Genomic DNA, 19,340 nt, shown 5'->3' with positions numbered 1-19,340 from the left:
ACGTAACTGCATTAATGAATGATTCATTCAGCGCTTTGAATGCATCGATTGAGTCAAAGATTCAATGACCTATTAAAAAACTGCCTCATTCCTTAACGATTCAGCCGTTTGAACGAATCATTTGACACCTGCCGCCCCTACTGGTGGTTTAGTTTCATGTTTAAAAGTAGGCTATAATTCTTTCCAATATGTCATATTTGTATCTTCCAAAAATATTTAAAACAATCTCATAACATTATTTAATGCAGTTGTAATTTTTCAGTGTAAATTAATTAATTTTATTGGTAACAGCATAGTGTCTTATTATTTCAATTGAATTTATTGATCAAATCTAAGAATTTAAAATGAAAGATGAAGCATACATTCAAACCGATTTCTGGATTTTTACTTGGACAAGAGAATGGCCGATTTACTTCTTCTAAGGACAAGCACATGTAAAGCCTTAATGTTGAGCCCTGAGTTATATTTTATATGCTGTAGGCCTAGTATTATGTTTATGTGGCAAGCCAGTTTTACACATCAGCCCAGTCTATTCTGTAAAGTTAGTGATACGCCGGGTCCGAGTTTTTTTGCACATTCATTTGACAATAAATGTGGCACACCCAATTTTTCTTATGCACACCCAGAGACGCTTTTCTGGCTACGCTAGTGCTTGCCACATACCGAATTATTTCCAATTCCTCAGAAACGTTGTTGAAACATTTTGTCCCGTTGCTTTTATGGACTCTCTTTCTATGGGCTTCTCCCTTGACTTTATGCCTCCATGTCCCCCCGATTGCCTCACTGTGCATTCACACCGCCGCCGGCGAGAGCGTCAAAGTGTCCGGAAGTCATTCATTTTCAATGAGAGCTGGCGGCGAGCTCCGGCGAGTGAGAGTTGTGTGAGACTATATATATATAGTCAAGTCAAGTCACCTTCATTTATATAGCGCTTTTAAAAATGTGGACTGTTTCAAAGCAGCTTTAAAGTTATTGTTATTATATAAAGTTATTGTCCAGCTAAAGTTAGTTTTGATTGATTCACTTACGTAGCAACGATCAATAGTTAAGTTAGGGGCCGCTAACACGACACCATTCTAACAGAAAATTCTTTAATGCGATCCGGACGCTCATTTGCATAAAACAGTGCCTGGTGGCTCTGAGAATTTTTTATCGCTTCCGCATAGCCACGTGAATCGGAATTATCCCGACAACGTTTTATCAGTACAGAGGTAAAGGGAAGGAGGCCTTCACAAGGGAGAGACTAGTGACACTTCAGGACTGCGTTGTCCTCGTGTCCAGGCACAGTTCCTTCATCAGATCCGGATACGGCCTGGATCCAGCAGACTGCGGTAAACCTCGGGATAAACAGAGAGACAACTATTAGCATAGACGCCATCCTTCTTATGATGTACAAAGTACATCAGAATTTATGGGAAGTGTTCCCAGTTCCGGCTGATCTAAACTATGCAGCCTAACATTGAATTATAGAAGTCTATAATGTGTTATGTGTATGCTAAGCCAAAGAGATGTGTTTTTAGTCTAGATTTGAACTGACAGACTGTGTCTGCTTCCCGGACAATGTTAGGAAGATTGTTCCAAACTTTTGGTGCTAAATAGGAAAAGGATCTACCGCCAGCTGTCGATTTAGATATTCTAGGTATTATCAACTGGCCAGAATTTTGAGTTCGCAATAGACGTTACTGACAATGATGCATTAAGAGCTCGCTCAAGTACTTGGGAGCTAAACCATTTAGTGCTTTGTAAGTAATCAGCAATATTTTAAAATTTATACGATGTTTAATAGGGAGCCAATGCAGGGTTGACAGAACCGGGCTAATATGGTCATACAAAGATTGCTGTCAAAGAGCACACCCAGGTTCCTAACCGACGACGAGGACTTGACAGAGCAGCCATCAAGTGTTAGACAGAATTCTAGGTTATTAATTGAGGACGTTTTTTGTCCAATAATTAGAATCTCTACTTAATTAGTTAAGTAGTAGGAAATTACCAGTCATCCGATTTTTTATATCAGCTATGCATTCCGTTAATTTGGTGAATTGGTAAGTTTCGTCAGGGTGTGAAGAAATATAGAGCTGAGTATCATCAGCATAACAGTGAAAACTAATGCCATGCTTCCTAATAATAACTCCTAAGGGTAGCATGTACAGAGTGAACAGCAACGGTCGTAGTATTGAGCCTTGTGGTACGCCATACTGAACTTTTGATCGATAAGACATCTCTTCATTTACTGCTACAAACTGATAACGGTCAGATAAGTATGATCTAAACCATGCTAATGCAATTCCACTAATGCCAACATAATTTTCGATTCTATTTAAAAGATTCTTGTGGTCAATAGTATCAAATGCAGCACTTAGATCGAGTAACACCAATAGCGAGACAACCATGATTGGATGATAAGAGCAAATCATTTGTGACTCTAATGAGAGCTGTCTCAGTACTATGGTACGGTCTAAATCCTGACTGAAAAATCTCAAAGATACCATTTCTTTTTAAAAAGGAACATAGTTGTGAGGATACTGCCTTTTCTAGTATCTTTGACAGAAAATGTAGATTTGAGTTCGGCCTGTAATTGACTAATTCTGTAGGATAAAGTTGCGTTTTTTTAACAAGTGGTTTAATCATAGCCAGATTAAAATTTTCGGTACGTATCCTAGTGACAAAGATGAATTAATGATATTGAGAAAAGGATCTATGACCTCTGGAAGCATCTCTTTCAATAGTTTAGTCGGTATAGGGTCTAACATACGATTTAGATTGTCGATTGTCGATTTAGATGAATTACAGTTTGGAAAATTCTTCCTCTCCTATAGCAATGAATGAATCGAATTTTTCATCTGATGTGATACTGTAGTAGACGGTTGCATAGTTATAATTTTTTTCCCCTGATACTATCAATCTTATAAGTGAAGAAGGTCATAAAGTCATTACTGTTGTACTGCTTACAAACTTCTGGGCTTGAAACTTAATTTTTCTTCAGTTTACCAACAGTTTCAAATAAATACCTAGGGTTTTGTTTATTTTCTTCTAATAGGGTTGAAAAATAAGCAGATCTAGCAGTTTTTAAGGCCTCTCTGTATGCAGTAGAGCTCTCCTTCCATGAAATGCGAAATACCTCTAGTTTTGTTTTCTTCCAGTTTCGCTCCATTTTTCTGGCTGCTCTCTTTAGGGCCTGAGTGTGCTCGTTGTACCACGGCGTTGGACTATTTTCTTTGATCTTCTTTAAGCGCAACGGAGCAACTGTGTCTAAAGTGCTGGAAAAGAGATAGTTAAAAGTTTCTGTCGCAATATCGAGTTCTGCTGAGCTATCTGGGATGCTGAGATGATGAAAGTGATCAGGAAGATTGTTAATAAAGCAATTTTTTGTGTCAGAGGTGATAGATCTAACATACTTGAAACACGGAGTCGGCTTTGCAGCCTTGGCTAAATGAAGTTTACATGAGACTAAATAATGATCTGAGATGTCATCGCTCTGCTGCAGAATTTCAACAGCATCAACATTAATTCCATGTGATAATATTAGATCTAGAGTATGATTACGATAATGAGTAGGTCCTGACACATGTTGTCTAACTCCAATAGAGTTAAGAATGTCTTTAAATGCCAATCCCAATGCATCTTTTTCATTACCTACATGCATATTAAAATCACCAACAATTAGGACTTTATCTGCAGCCAGTACTAACTCTGATAGAAAGTCAGCACATTCTTTGATAAAGTCTGTATGATGTCCTGGTGGCCTGTATACAGTTGCCAGCACAAATCTTAAACGTGATTTATCATTTGCACTATATATTGTTACATTAAGCACCAACACTTCAAAAGAATTACATTTGAAACTAGACTTCTTAGTAGTTTTGAAAATATTACTATAAATTACAGCAACACCTCCCCCTTTGCCTTTCAGACGAGGTTCATGTTTATAACAGTAATCTTGCGGGGTGCACTCATTTAAAATAATGTAATCGTTTGGTTTTAGCCAGGTTTCTGTCAAACACAGCACATCTAGGTTATAGTCTGTAATCATATCATTAACAATAAGTGCTTTTGTAGTAAGGGATCGAATATTCAGCAACCCAAGCTTTATCATTTGTTCATTTGTATTATTTCTATGTTTTATTTGTTGAACATCAATTAAATTTTTACCCTTAGATGGGTTTGGGATTTTTTTTTTATTTCCTAATTTGGGGAACAGACACAGTCTCTATATGATGATATCTAGGTGAAAGATCCTCTATGTGATTGGATTTATCTGACCTTGGTGACGTGAGACAGCTGGCAGATGGTCGGTATAGCCAGTTTGTCTGCTTCCTTACCCAAGCCGCAGATTGTCATGTTTGAGCTCTTAGACTATGTACCATATTACTAGAGAGAAGAGCAGCACCATCCCAGGAGGGATGAATACCATCTCTTTTCAACAGGTCAGGTCTGCCCCAAAAACCTTTCCAATTTTCTATGGATTCTATATTATTTTGCAGACACCACTTAGACAACCAGCCATTGAGTGATACCAATCTGCTAACTATCTCATCACTCCTTCGAACAGGAAGGGGGCCAGAGCAAAATACAGTGCCTGACATCGCACTTGCGAGTTCACACACCTCTTTAACATTAATTTTAGTGATCTCCGACTGGCGAAGTCGAACATCATTAGTGTATCATCACTAAATAACATCATCATTAAATTTGCTTTGATGTCAGGTGCTCTGGCTCCCGGCAAACATGTGACTATGGTGGCTGGTGTCTCTATTTTCATGTTCCGTGTAATAGAATCGCCAATAACTAGGGCACATTCAACTGGATCCTCAGTCTGTGTTTCACTGAGAGGGGAGAATCTGTTTGATGTTGTAATCGGAACGGAAGAGTGGTGTTTTGTCCCACGACTACATCGCCTCACAGTCACCCAATTGCCCTGCTGCACGGGCTCTACTTCAGCCGGAACCGAACAATGTACAGTGTTCTCTAAGCTAGTCGCATCCAAAGCAGTATCTAAAGCCCTTGCACTCTTACAATTAACCTCAATTAAAGTTTGGATAAGTGTATCTAATTCTGAAATATTCTAATATTTATATATATATAATATTTATATATATATAACATCACCGAACTTACTTAAGCTGGACTGTGACGCTATTTTCTTCTGGAACCAGCTTTGTTACATTATTTTCCTCTCTGTAAAGCTGATTTGAAACAATCTGTATTGTAAAAGGCACTATATAAACAAAAGTGTCCTCTGGTCTGATCCAAGTGTCAGTCAGGGCCAATAGGCTGAGATCTGAATGTCTAAAATTAGATGCAATGAAATCAGCTTTGTTCACAGCAGACTGGCAATTCCAGAGACCAATAGGAAAAGAGAGTAATATACTAGAAGACAGGAAAAGTAAGCAGGTTGTCAGGTTGCCTCCTACGTGTGACATTTGATTTACGTGTGTTAGTATTAGTAGGGATTTGGAAGCACATAGTGAAGAGAGGTCACAAACAGAAGGATGAGAACAAGTTATGTAGAAGAGGAAGGAAATAACAAGAAAATAATAGTCAAGTGCCTTGTTTTTTTTTTTTTTTTTCATTGAGTTATGCAGGCAGAGTCGCTGGTCTTTACACTCTTCGGTCTTCACACGATGAGGGCTTCACTTGATTGCTGAAGTTTAGTACTTGATTTTATACTCACCTGAAATGTCGTTATTGAATACAGCTGGACACGCCTCACTACTGAAACTGTTTAAACGTGAACAACAAGACTTCACCAACGCAATTCTAGCACAGTAAACAAACAATGTTTCCTAGTAACTACAGCTGCGCTAAAATCAAACACTTACAGTTAGTAGGTGCGTTTCCATTACAGATTTGCAAAAACAAAAAACGATTGCGAAATGACTGCTTTTCCCGATGTTATGCGACTAAAACAATAGGTTACTATAGTAAACCCGGTTCTCTGAAACATCGAGTGGAGAGATCCACTTATGGGAAGGGCATCCGTACCTGACCTGTGCAGAAGCATCCAATTACACCAAGTCTGGCTAGACAGACTTAAGCACGCAGCCAATGCCCGGTAAGGCCCCGCCCCCTTACCTAGGGGCATATAACACCTGCAAGCGCTGCTATTCTCCAGTAAGTATATTCGCTTCTCGTGCGGCAAGCGGGGCAAAGCTGGTGGATCTCTCCACTACATGTTTCAGAGAGCCAGGGTTACGATAGTAACCTATTGTTCTCTTTCATCATCTTGTGTTCGAGATCCACTTACGGGAGAGACATGGACAGCTCCCCGATTGCCCAATACACTCACAGTGAGGTTCTGAAAGCCAGAGAAGGACAGTCGCCCCAGGGAGGCCGAGCCTGACACGTCCCATAACCATGGACCTGCAATCCTGACACAATCACAAAACTGCTGTGCACATGCAGGACATGAAACATGTATGTGGCACACACATAATAATAACCCCAGCAACACAAATGTGCGTATACACCCAGGAAGGAATGGAATTGCATGCTTGGTGAAAGGAATGTGCATGGCATACCGGCCCATTCTCTCCTTATTCGCTACTTCTAACGGGATTGCAGGGAAGGGCTAAGAAGACCCCACCCCTAAAACCGAATGTGCTACCGAGATTCTGGTGACATCCAGTCGGTAGTAACGCACAAAGGTATGAGGAAAAGCCCAACTAGCAGCGGAGCAGATGTCCTGCAGTGAGACTCCCCTAAACAAAGCCCAAGAGGCGGCTAAGCCCCTCGTGATATGAGCTCTGATGTCCCCTGGGGGCTGCCCTTCCTTAGATTCATATGCCAAAGCTATACAGTAGCATTCACAAGCCAATGTGAGAGGCGTTGCTTAAAATGGGATTGCCTCTATGAGGGGGTGAAAAGCGGAAAGCTCCAAAGTGAACGCAGGGAAGCATTAAGGGATAAGGGAAACCTTATCTCCCCTAAGAGAGAATTTTGTGCATGAGGGACGAGCCGAGAGTGCATTTAGCTCACTGACACGTTTGGCTCTTAAAGGACAGCAGCTTTAGGGAAATACTTCCCAGAGGCTCAAAATGATATTGAGACAGAGCCTCCAGCACCATGGAAAGGTCCCACTGAGGAACAGTTCTCCTGATGACTGGCAAAGAGCGACGGGCACCCTTCATAAATCTGTGGATTAGAGGATGCTGCCCGACTGTAGAGCCCTCAAAGCCCACATGACAGGCCAAAATCACAGCCAGGTAGACCTTAATTGTGGGAAAAGACCTCCCTTTTACCATGAGGTCTTGAAGGAAACACAAAATATCAAGAACTGAGCACTGATAAGATGTGAGACCACGCCCATCACACCACCCTTTGCACACTTGCCACTTATAGCCATATAAGGACCGTGTAGAAACGGCCCTGGCATTCTGTATAGTAGCAATCACACGCGGCGAAAGCCCCAGTGTGGTCAGGTTCGTCCTCTCACGGGCCAGGCCCAGAGAGCCACCCTGTCCGGGTGTGGGTGATAAATCTCCCCGTTTGCTTGGAACAATAGGTCCGTGCGGGGGTGCAGGCGCCACGGCTGGCCATATAACAGAGGGATTATCTCTGCCAGCCACGTTGCTTTGGATCTCCTAGGTACTATCAGAATTAGAGACAGGCCCTGCTCTCTCACCCTGGCCAGTGTGGGAATTATCAGGCACAGGGGAGGAAAAGCATACAGCAGCACTCTGGGCCATGGGTGGGCCAGTGCATCTACCCCGAGGGGCATCCATGTCCTTTAGCGAGAAGAATAGGACAATGGTAGTTTTCACGCGAGACGAATAGTTCTACCAGAAAGACTCGGGAGATAAATTGAATAACAAGCGTATATTTATTAACAGCCCAGCAAGCATAAATTTATAAAATTCTTTGGCGTAGGCCCCGTCCTTAGCGAGCAATGCCAGGGTAGCCGAATCTGCATGTCCTGCCTGAAGATGAAGGCAGGGGCGCAGCCGACCCCCCCTGGAGGTAAAGGAAGGGACCATCCTGGTGGTGGTGGGGAGGATGAAGGGGAAGTTACCATCTTGGTGGTGGTTGGGGAGGATGGAGGTAATTGGCAGCATCAGCATCTGCGAACTCAGACAAACCTAAGTACCAGTTTTTTATACTATGAGTGTCAGCACCTGATTGGCTAGAAATGAGATAATGCGTGATGCGCTGATTGAGTCTTCCTGACAGAACTTATGCTAAAGCTTTCAAATCTACGGTTGCCTGTCCGAATCTCATCCATAACATATCTACTATCTGCGGGTGAAAGCGCCAATCTCCTTAGATTGGGTTTCCCCTCGAAAGAAGATCTGCGCCTCTGTTCAGAATGCCCGGAACATGAGTCGCGCGTAACGACAGGAAAACCCGTCTGCTGCACACCAAAAGCTTGTAAGCTAGAGCGTGAAGTTTCGACGAGCGCACGCCGCTTGATATAACATCCTGACGGTTGATATAAGCCACTGCTGTGGTATTGTCGCAGCGTACGAAAACATGATGACCCTGCAGGCGAGGCAGAAAATGATTCAGAGCTTTCCATATGGTCATAAGCTCTAAATAATTTATGTGCGCTGAACGTAGTCTGCTCGGCCACAGACCGTTCACCGTTCTGCCCTCCTTGGTGGCACCCCAGCCTGTTAAGGATGCATCTGTCGTCACAACTTTCCGCATCATAACTGTCCCCAGAGGGGTTCCCTGTGCGTAAAAGTCTGCGCTCTTCCAGTGGCGCAAGGCTGCCGAGCAGTCGTCACTGTTACAGTGCGGCAAAGATCGAGTATCGGGCTGAAATGTAGTGACAAAACCCTTGTCATGAACGCACTCATTCTCAGGAGTCCCAGCGGCACAACCTGAATGGATGAAGCCATAAGACCCTGCAGCCTGAGGCACGTGCAATATTGTACTTTCTGAACTGTGACAGACAGTTCATTAGAGAGAGAACACGCTCTTGAGAGGGACGCGCTCGCATGGAGACTAGTTCGACTCTAAGCCTAGGAAAATGACATTCTGACTGGGTATAAAATTGCTCTTGTTGACATTCACCCTGAACCTGAGAGATGTGATGTGCGCGAGCACAAGGCAGGTGTCCTGCAACACTTTCTCATTCGATTCGGCTATTGAGCCAATCGTCTATGTATGTCAGAATCCTCAGACCTGACATTCTCATGGGTGCTAAGCCCGCCTCTGCACACAGACAAAAACACAGAGGACTTAGGGCGAGTCCAGACGGCAGAACTGTGAATTAGTAACATGTGCCCTGGTAGGCGAAACGAAGATACGTCCTATGTGGCGGACAAATGCTTATATGGAAGAAAGCATCTTTCAGATCGATCGATGTGAACCAATCGTTCTTTTATGGCGCGGGTAAGAGAGCCATGAGTTAACATTCTGAAATTGTAATTCCTCAAATATTTGTTCAACACACGAAGGTCCAAGATAGGGTGGAGAGAGCTGTACTTCTTTGGGACCAGGAAATGACGAGAATAATATCCCTGATTCATCAGATTGGGGGGCACCAACTGAATCGCTCCCTTGTTTAAGAGGGAGGATATTTCCTCTTTCAGAATGTGTGAGGTGCTCTCTTCTGTGTGTGAAGAGAGAACGCCGTTGAAATGTGGGGGTTTCATTGCAGACTGCAGTCTGTAGTCCTGCATTATTGTACGCATCACCCACTCGGGAGCCGAAACAGTTTGCCAAGCCCATTCGTGACTCGCGAGTGTTCCCACCTGAGCTGCAGCGGAGCTGTTTAAGCCCAGCTGGTTCATTTGTGATGCGGTATGTGAGCGGCCGCTCGCTCACATACTTCCAGGAGGATGGACTGAGGCAAAGCCGCATGGGCGTTGGCCTGGGGAACGCCAGAGGGCGGGATGGCCTCCTCGTCCTCTGAGACCCCAAGAAGGGCCGCGTCATCCTGGTTCGGCGACGAGCGTGAGGTTGCTTTAAGCCGGCATCGTAAAAGCTTCTTGGGCATCATAAGGCACTGACTGCAATTCTCCGTGTTCGCCAAGGCTTCTTGAGCATGTTTAAGGCCCAAGCAGACCACGTAGAACCAGTGAAGGTCCGATGAGAGCACCACACGCGGCCAGGCAGGCTGTTCCCCCCGGAGAAGCGGCAGATTTAGACAGCGACATTCCGGAGAAGAACTCGGAAAAATCTGTGGCGGGCAGCCGTGGAAGGACGAGTAGGTGAGAACGGTGAGAGCGCGGGCGGCTCTGGATGCAACACACAGCTGATAGGCTGAAAAAACGTCTGTCACGTCTGGGGGAGGCTGATCAGGCGATATATCCTCCTGAAGACATGCAAGTGAGCAGCGTAGATACAACCGAACTGTGTAAGTGATACAACCTATTGCGAGAAGCGAATTTCAACTGGAGAATAGCAACTCTTGCAGGCATTATATGCCCCTAGGTAAGGGGGCGGGGCCTTACCGGGCATTGGCTGTGCACCTCTGTCTGTCTAGCCAGACTTGGTGCAATTGGATGCTTCTGCAGAGGTCAGGTAGGGATGCCCTTCCCATAGGTGGATCTCAAACACGAGATGATGTAAGAAGAACGTCATTTTTTCCTATCGCGATAAGTCATTCAAAAAATCCTGGCGACGGACGTTGGTAGGTTTACGTATATCCCAGCCACTGCACTCGCCATTATAACTAATCGAAGGATACGTATGTGTGTTGAACATGCATTAATGGTAAGGAAAGATCCTAATACTTGGAGCGGCTGGTGTTCCTGGCTGTTTCTCCCTCATATCTGCTTCGAGGTCTTGATTGTGGCATTTCTGTGAGGTTTAGAATTCAGTATTCCGGTAATTATTTTGTCTTTTATGAATTTAATAAAGAATTCTGTCTCGTATTCTATCAAAATATACCGCGTCATCTACTTCAGGTGACCTGTAAATGCGAAAAATCTGTTTGCATTGCAGTTTTGCAAAATATATATTTTTTAGAATTGCCTGAAAAACCACCTCATGCGAGCGTGAAAATATTTTAGCGAAATTGACATGTTTCCATTGGGCGTATTTTCAATGTGCAATTTATTTCAATTTGCGTATTTTGAAGGGTAATGGAAACGTGGCTACTGTCACCTCCTGATTCATGACTGCTTATTTCTACATTTCTGCAACTAAACAAGTGACAAGGCCATCTACAGGGCATTTAAGGTTCTATATCTTGTGTGTTTTGCCTTCACTCAGCCAAACTTGTCAACATGGCTACTTTGAATGTGAGTGCATTAGTAGGTAGTTGCTGAAATGCATGTGTTTCATATATGAGATGAGGACATGCAGCTGGTGATGAGGCTGAAACTTGCACGTCCAGTGCAAGTAGGCTTTGACTATTTAATTTTACTTAACTTTATTTCATATATCCGTTATATTGAAGGATAATGGCACTTAGAGGCTGTTGTGTCAACCTTGATTTATTGCAATTTAGAGGTGTTATATTTTATTTCGATTTTAGAAAATAAACTTGATTGCTCTCAAAAATTCAACTGTTTCTTGTTTTTCACTTGTTTTTTACAAGTAAAATACTTAAGTACTGTTAAAATCAGATTCTCTAAGACCTCTACTCAAGTCATACTGTAATTGTCATTTTCTCATTTCATGAGTTCACGCGTACATGAAATCAGATGTAGTAATTTATGAGTATTTAGCGTGCTGTCCGGGAGAGGGCTCCAAGATTGAAATTTGGCACGAACCCAGAGTACTCCCCCTTTACTGGGATAGAAACCAGCCGAGAGTGAGGTGATGGGATGGTGGAGGGATGCTGTGAAACTGTCATGGGACAGAGGTGAGGGAAAGCTATTTTTATACGGGCTTCCTCTTGTGCTGATTGGTTGATTACCTGAATGTGCTCCTCCCGAACTTTGTAACATAAAACTTCATTTAAGGTATCTGTACTTTTACTCAAGTATGGTTTTCCGGTTCTCTTTAAACCTCTGGTTATGAACACCAGGTGTTTGTACTATAAGTACACGACACTGTCCAGAATCAGGCGCTGCTGATCAGCTCCTGCCATATCACAGCGAGAATCATTAGAGGACATAGAGGAAGAGGACCAGTGGGGGGATGGTGATAGAGCTAGAGATTGAAGAGGGAGGGCTGAAGATTAGATGTGAGAGAGAGAGAGAGCGAGGAAGGGGGGAGGTAACGAAGGACCGAGACACACTGAGCTAGTGTAGAAGGAATCGCCACAGAGATGCCGAGGGTCTTTGCATGAAAGCGGAAACGCTCTCACACACGCACGGACTGTGAAAGGTAAGAGATACGGAGGAGTTCACCCTTTTGCTTGCTAGCTGTATAATCCGCTCTGCAGACAGAGTGAAAAGCAGGGTGGAAGGATCCTGCACTTAAAAGGATCTCAGCATCCAATGATGCATTTTTCACTGCCCACATTCCATGACGGACAGTTTTGGAGAGACTCTGGGATGCACGCCCGCTGGAATGAGGTAGAGGGATGCAGGGTGTCCCTTAATTTTTCTCAGATTCCCTTTAGGTTTGTCACAGTAAATGCATCCAGAAAGCATTGGGTGAATTGAAAAATAGTGATATAAATGTATTTTGTGTGTGTTCTATTTGTTCCTCCTTAGCTTGAAGGTAATCCCTTGCACCTGTGATTTGGTGTGTGTGTGGATCAGGTTTTATCAATATTGTGGGTATTAACCAGAAAAATGTTTCAATAAACATACTAAATAATATCTTAGTGACAATATAAAAATGCAAAAAAGGTTTATATGAGGTGTAGTGGATAGAAAATATAATCTGCTCTCTATTAGACCAATAGAAGCTAATGAAGTTAGAAGTTAAAATTATGTGTGTGCACAGGCATGCATGATCATGTGCAACCTGTCAACTACTGAATCTGCTTGTAACACATTTGCAGGTGCATACAGTATTGTGACATCTTTTGATTTGATGGACAGGCTGTTTTCCGATCATTTGAATGAAGGGCGAGAACTGGCAAAAGACCCCCTGTTCTTCTGGAGAAAGAGAGGATAATAAAAGGTCAGACAGAACAGGCCCAAGGTATTCAGACTGCAAAACAAAAGGTGGTTTCACTGGGGAGAATAATGTGCAATTTGGCATTCATAACAATTAGGTTTTGTGTTTGGTGGTGTTGGGGTGGCATTTTGCATATGACACTTTCACCAATGGTATTTTCAAATGGTAAGCTGGGCTGCAAAGTACTAGCGAGATGACACTGATCTGACCATATGTCTGGTGAGAATCCCCATAATGCAGCTGTAGCATGTGAGGAAGATGGAGAGAGACACAGAGCAGCGTAATCTTTCCATCATGCACGTCATAATCAAAGCGAATGGGAAAGAGAAAGTCTTTTGAGAGATTCAGCACGGATTAGAGGGCTTTCAAAAAAAAAAAAAAAAAAAAGTCTGTATCAGATATAAAATCTGGTTTCAGCTGGTCTGGAACAAGCTGTACCAAAATTCTAAATCATGAAACCCCTTAATATTTCATCATCTGTTGATGAAACAAGGAGGTTCAGCTACTTGTGTGAAATATTAAAAATTCAGAATGTCTCTCAGCTCTAATCTTTCTTCAGCACAAGGTTGTGATTTCTGAAACCATTGGCCTCTGATTGTAATTTAAGCCATTTAATGCAATCACTGTATGAATTTAAGATGTCCTGCTCTGATTTAAGAACTTTTTAAGAGCTTAATTTGTGTGAGGATAGTGTATAATTTGTAATTTTACTGTAAAATACTGCTAAAGTAATAGTATTTGCAAGTAAAATCTATTAATTATCATATAATTTATGATGAAAACCAGTAGGCCTACATTCCAGGAATTTATATTTTATTTAAATAAATTAAAAAATATGATTTTTGTTATCAGTAATGAACATTATGGTCTTTTGTGTTACATTTCCTGTTATTTAGTTAATGTTGATTGCATTATTTTAGTGTCACGTTTTCTATTGTACCACCTGTATTATAATGGTGGTCATCAGTAAATTTTAAAGGGTTAGTTCACCCAAAAATGAAAATGATGTCATTAATGACTCACCCTCATGTCGCTCCAAGCCCGTAAGACCTCGGTTCATCTTCAGAACACAGTTTAAGATATTTTAGATTTAGTCTGAGAGCTTTCTGTCCTGAGCTATACTGTCCTTGTCCAGAAAGGAAATAAAGACATCATCAAAGTAGTCCATGTGACATCAGTGGGTTAGTTAGAATGTTTTGAAGCATCGGAAATACATTTTGGTCCAAAAATAATAAAAACTACGACTTTATTCAGCATTGTATTGTCTTCCGGTTCTGTTGGGGATCCGCGTTCACGAGTCCGCAGTGACGCTGATGACGTAAGACGCTGCTGACGTGTATCTGGTGCGTCCGTGTATTCGGGTTCAAATAAATATGGCTGGGCAAAAAAATGCAAGTCTTCCTCTGTGTGGAAATCCTTAGACATGTTTGTGAAGATTGTTTTGTTTCCAGCGTGCGTCTCCCTCAGACTGTAAACGAAGCACGGGCGCACCAGACACACGTCAGCAGCGTCTTACGTCAGCAGCGTCACTGAACACGGATCCCCAACAGAACCGGAAGACAATACAATGCTGAATAAAGTCGTAGTTTTTGTTATTTTTGGACCAAAATGTATTTCCGATGCTTCAAAACATGCTAACTAACCCACTGATGTCACATGGACTACTTTGATTATGTCTTTATTTCCTTTCTGGACAAGGACAGTATACCGTACATACATTTTCAATGGAGGGACAGAAAGCTCTCGGACTAAATCTAAAATATCTTAAATTGTGTTCTGAAGATGAACGGAGGTCTTACGGGCTTGGAGCGACATGAGGGTGAGTCATTAATGACATCATTTTCATTTTTGGGTGAACTAACCCTTTAAGGTACAAAGCAGATTTTGTTATTTTAAGTACTATTGATATATTGACATTATTTAACTTATATATATATATATATATATATATATATATATATATATATATGGTTTAATATATATTTAAATACATGGTTTTAAGTTGTACAATATACAGGCAACAACATGCCTGTCACAATTACGTTGGTTTGGACTCGTTATTTTTCATCATCGTCTGCCTTCGTCCTTCATTTGTTGTCACAGACACTAATTATGTTCAGCTGTGCACCTTTATATGTTCAGTACTGTTTCAGTTCAGTGTCGTCAGTGTTATGGTTGTGTTTGCATGTTTGCTTATGTTTGGATTTACCTGTGGATACTATTAAAGCCTGTTATGGATCTTCAACTTCTTAGTCGTGTGCTTAAACAACCAGCCCGTGACAGAATACCGGACCAAACAAAATAAATAGTCACGTGATTGAAAGTTTTCTTTTTTTGTGTGTTGAGTGTTTTTCCATTGTCACCACTTCTTGCACCATGGATTTTCCAGCAGTGAAACTTTTCTGCCTTGAGCAGGAAGAACACTCCCTTGAGAACGCTCCCTTGATCCCTTTTCGGATCTCGCCCATCAAACCACGTTCCTGGATGACTGCATGTTCCTGAGTGTCGGTCTCAACGCCGCCACGCATGCAAAGTTGTCCGGGGAGGTATTTTGAGGAAGGTTTGCAACATATGTGGAGTAGGGGCTGGCGTCCTGCGGATCAGGTTTTACCGTCGAGGATGCTGCCAGCCCCAATCCCCATCCAAAACCACCCAGACGATAAGAATCGAAACCCTGAACCCACTGCAGATAGTTTAAAGGTGACCAACACGACTTACGAGCCCGGACCCATCGCAGAGGGAGTGTTGGTGGACTTCGAGGAGTCAGAAGTGAGCCCCCGACCGTTATTGAGAGTGAGTTTCTGTTGATTTAAAAGGACACTTGTTTTGTATTTGGAGAGGAGGATTCCCTGCCCCCTTTGGTCCCGTCTGAATCAGAATCTTCATCTTCAGACCTGCTAATCCCTCCCAGCCCCACTCTTCCACCACCTCTCCAGACTATTTTGAACGCTCTATTTTTTTGTTTTGTTTTTTGCATTGGTTTCCAGTCTCTTCCCCAGTCTTCACCCATCTGTGCCACCCAGTTATCACCGTCCCCCTTCAGTCCCTTGGTACCACTTCTGCCTCATCTCAGTAGTGTGGCACCACTTCGGACCTGTTGGGAGCCATCTCTTCCTGGGCATGAGGAGCCCAAAGCTCCACCTCTAGCCTCGGTGCACAACGCTATATCTCGACCTGTCATCCTGGCTCCTGCACCTGCGCTCCTTCCGCCCTCGCCCTTAGCCTAGATCATCGGCCATTCAGCTTTCCCCTTTCCCTCTCAATATTGGCTCCACCTGGGTCAGACATCGCTTTGCTCCACCCTACCTTAGGCTCCGCCTCCATCCTCGGTCGCTCCAACTAGCCCTCAGACCTCTGGATCCCCTCCTCTATCATTTCCGCTTCCGGCGCTTCTGGCGACCAGTGTCTACAGCACGTCTGAAATGTTTGTTTGTTTTATGGTTTATGTGTAAGCTTTTTCATCACATACGCCCCAAACTACACATTTGGAAAGTCAAGTCAAGTCAAAAGCGAGCCAAAAAAGTCAAGATGCATTTTGTTACTCAGTTTTTGTCTATCATCCTGGCGATCCACCTGTTGCTGTAAACAGCCCTCTAACTGAGTCAGGGAGGCTATGCATCGGCCGCCGCCTCACCATATGGGATTTTTAATTAAGATCTAATTCTAAGGTCGCGGCAAATAGGATATACGACACAATGTCTAAATTAGAAAACGTGGCACCTGATGCGCCAAAGTTTGTTCTCTGAGACTTTAATGGATGCTCAATCAAAAGCGTATTGCCCAATTACTATCAATACGTCAAGTGCCCGACAAGGAGGGAAAAGACACTCGATCTATGCTTTGGGAATATTAAAGATGCTTACAAGTGCTACGCAAAACCACCCCTCTGAGACTCGAATCACAACGCAATCCAGCTCATCCCGCAGTATAAACAAAAGCTCAAGACCAGCAAACCCGAGATAAAGACAGTCAAACAGTGGACTGATGAGTCTTTTGAATGCCTTAGAGACTGTTTTGACTGTACTGTGTGGGACATTTTCGTGATTACTTGTAAGAACTTGGAAGAGTTGACTTCAGTTGTGACTGACTATATTCGGTTTTGTGTGGACTGTATAATCCCAGAAAAAACTTAGTATTTCCAAATGACAAACCTTGGGTAAATAAAGAATTAAAAGTTGCACTGCACAGGAAAAGGAAAGCTTTTGAACAGGGAGAAAGCTTAAAATGAAAGCAACTCAGAAGGAGATTAGACGGATAACAAATGATTGTAAACAGAAATATAAACGGCAGATTGAGGCGAAAATGAGGGGGAATAACCTGAAATATGCATGGCAAGGGATGCATACAATGATATAGGGGAGGAAGAGAAGAAAAGGCACATAGATACAAATGGATATGATTAAGCATTTGCAAATGAACCAGCTTTTTCAAAAGTCATTAGATAGACACTACATTTCTAAAGCCTGGAAGTCCTCGCTCATAGTACCAGAACCTAAGTTAGCAAGACCAAATGATTTAAATGATTATCGTCCAGTCGCCCTAACATCAATGATGATAAAGAGCCTAGAAAGAATTGTTTTGAGGCATATTCTAAATGATGTGTAATGTAATATCGACCCTTTACAGTTTGCCTATAGAAACAAGCGGAGCACAGAAGATGCCCTTCTGTATGCTCCATAATATCTATTGCCATCTGGATAAGCCCAAACGATAGGCCTGGGTTCCCTTTATAGATTTTTCCTCCGCCTTTAACACCATCAGGCCTCACATTATGATGGAGAGGCTGGGGCAGTTAGGGGTAAATCCTAACATAATCAGGTGGGTTGAGTCCTTTCTGACGGAGAGAGCACAGTGTGTTAGGGTAAATGAAGTTTTGTCCTCTACGATTATGACCAATACAGGATCCCCACAGGGCAGTGTCATCTCACCAGTATTGTTCACTCTTTACACTAATGAGTGTAGAAGTAATACACCTGAGCATTTCACAATAAAATTAGCAGATTACACAGCAATAGTGGGGTTAATACAGAATAGTGATGAGACCAACTACAGGGCATGGGTGGATCAATTTGCAGACTGGTGTAGGTCCAGCTGTCTTCTTCTAAATATAAAGAAAACAAAGGAAATAATAATAGATTACAGAACTGGAAGTCAGTCCCACCATTGTTTGGTTATAAATGGAGTGGATGTTGCGATTGTAGTCGAGTACAAGTACTTAGGCACAATAATAGATAATAACTTGCAATGGAACAGTAATACCGACACCATCGATAAAAAGGCGCAGCAGAGGTTGTACTTTATGCGGTGACTAAGACAATTTAGAGTGGATAGAGATATGATGTTAGTTTTTTTATCACTCATTTGTGGAGAGCATGCTACTTTTTTTGTTGTGTTGCTGCCTGGTATTTCCCTTTGTTAGTGACCAACAAAAACAGACTGAGCAAAAGAGTTAACTTGGCCAGCAAGGTTGCGGGGCAAAAACTAGACAGTATGGCTATTACTTGTGAAAGAAGGGTGTTGAAGAAAGTTCAAGCAGGTAAGTCATTAATTCCAACTAGCATTGATGAATAAGAAGTTACCTGCAGGACAGTACTTTAAATGACACCATGCACTTTCTTTCTAGATGGACTGTCACAGTATGCACAACCACACTTTATTATCTTACTTATGTGTAGTGGGGTTTGAGTTTTTTGTCCTGATGCTGTGTATGTGTAGGGGTGTGGTAGGGTGAGGGTGGTTTGGGTGAGGGAAATTCTGTTGAATAATCTGTTTTGTATTCTGTCTTGTCAAATTGTCTTATTGTCTTTTGTATAAATGTATCAGACGTACTGTATGGTGTAGAGCAATTTTCCGAAAGGATAAATAAATCTCTATCTATCTATGTATCTATCTCGAGAGGTCATCGCTGTGGCTCTGTTGTGGCCACCAAGATCTTCGCCCTCTCTCCACCACCTCGGCTCATCAGCTCCGCGGTGAGCTCCATCCTCCCCGTCATTGCCTCCGGTCATCCCCATGGCGACCCTCATCAGTGTTCCTCGGAAATGTTCTCATGTAGAATCTGAATTACATTCTCAAGAAATTCTGTTTTCGAGCACTGCATTCGCAGAAATGTTTTGGACTGTTTTATTTGATTTGTAAATGGGCTAAATGATTTAACCATGCTTGCAGTAAAAAAAGTAGTGCAGCGTACACTGTTTCCTGTGATGTATCTCTGGATGAAAAGGAGTGATAAAGTATTGATTGTTGTTGTCATGGGGATTATTTCCCTGGGGACTCGTTTTCAAGTGAAGTGATCATATTTCTACTTACTTAACTCATTTACAGGGATCTGTGTAGACCACCAGAATCTATATCCCCTCTGAAGAGAGATGCTT

The 19,340-nt window shown here is 42.5% G+C and overlaps 1 protein-coding gene across 7 annotated transcripts in view; it reads left to right on the top strand.

Annotated features, from left to right (window-relative positions):
• Positions 1-11,918: 11,918 nt before the first annotated feature.
• The window catches only part of mpp3b (MAGUK p55 scaffold protein 3b), a 97,768-nt gene continuing 90,346 nt past the window's right edge, over positions 11,919-19,340 (top strand). For 4 of the 7 annotated variants that reach the window (XM_077201209.1, XM_077201206.1, XM_077201204.1 and 1 more), the window contains exon 1: positions 12,085-12,222. The gene's annotated coding sequence lies outside the window, so the exon portion shown is untranslated. Of the gene's footprint in view, positions 12,414-19,340 lie in introns of all 7 variants that reach the window. The other 3 variants (XM_077201207.1, XM_077201208.1, XM_077201205.1) reach the window with 3 other exon arrangements.

This window comes from Siphateles boraxobius, unplaced genomic scaffold (assembly GCF_051911475.1).
Source record: "Siphateles boraxobius isolate OS27281-9 unplaced genomic scaffold, OSU_SipBor_1 46, whole genome shotgun sequence".
Classification (NCBI taxonomy): Eukaryota; Metazoa; Chordata; class Actinopteri; order Cypriniformes; family Leuciscidae; genus Siphateles; species Siphateles boraxobius.
This window is presented reverse-complemented; position numbering and strand designations above follow the sequence as displayed.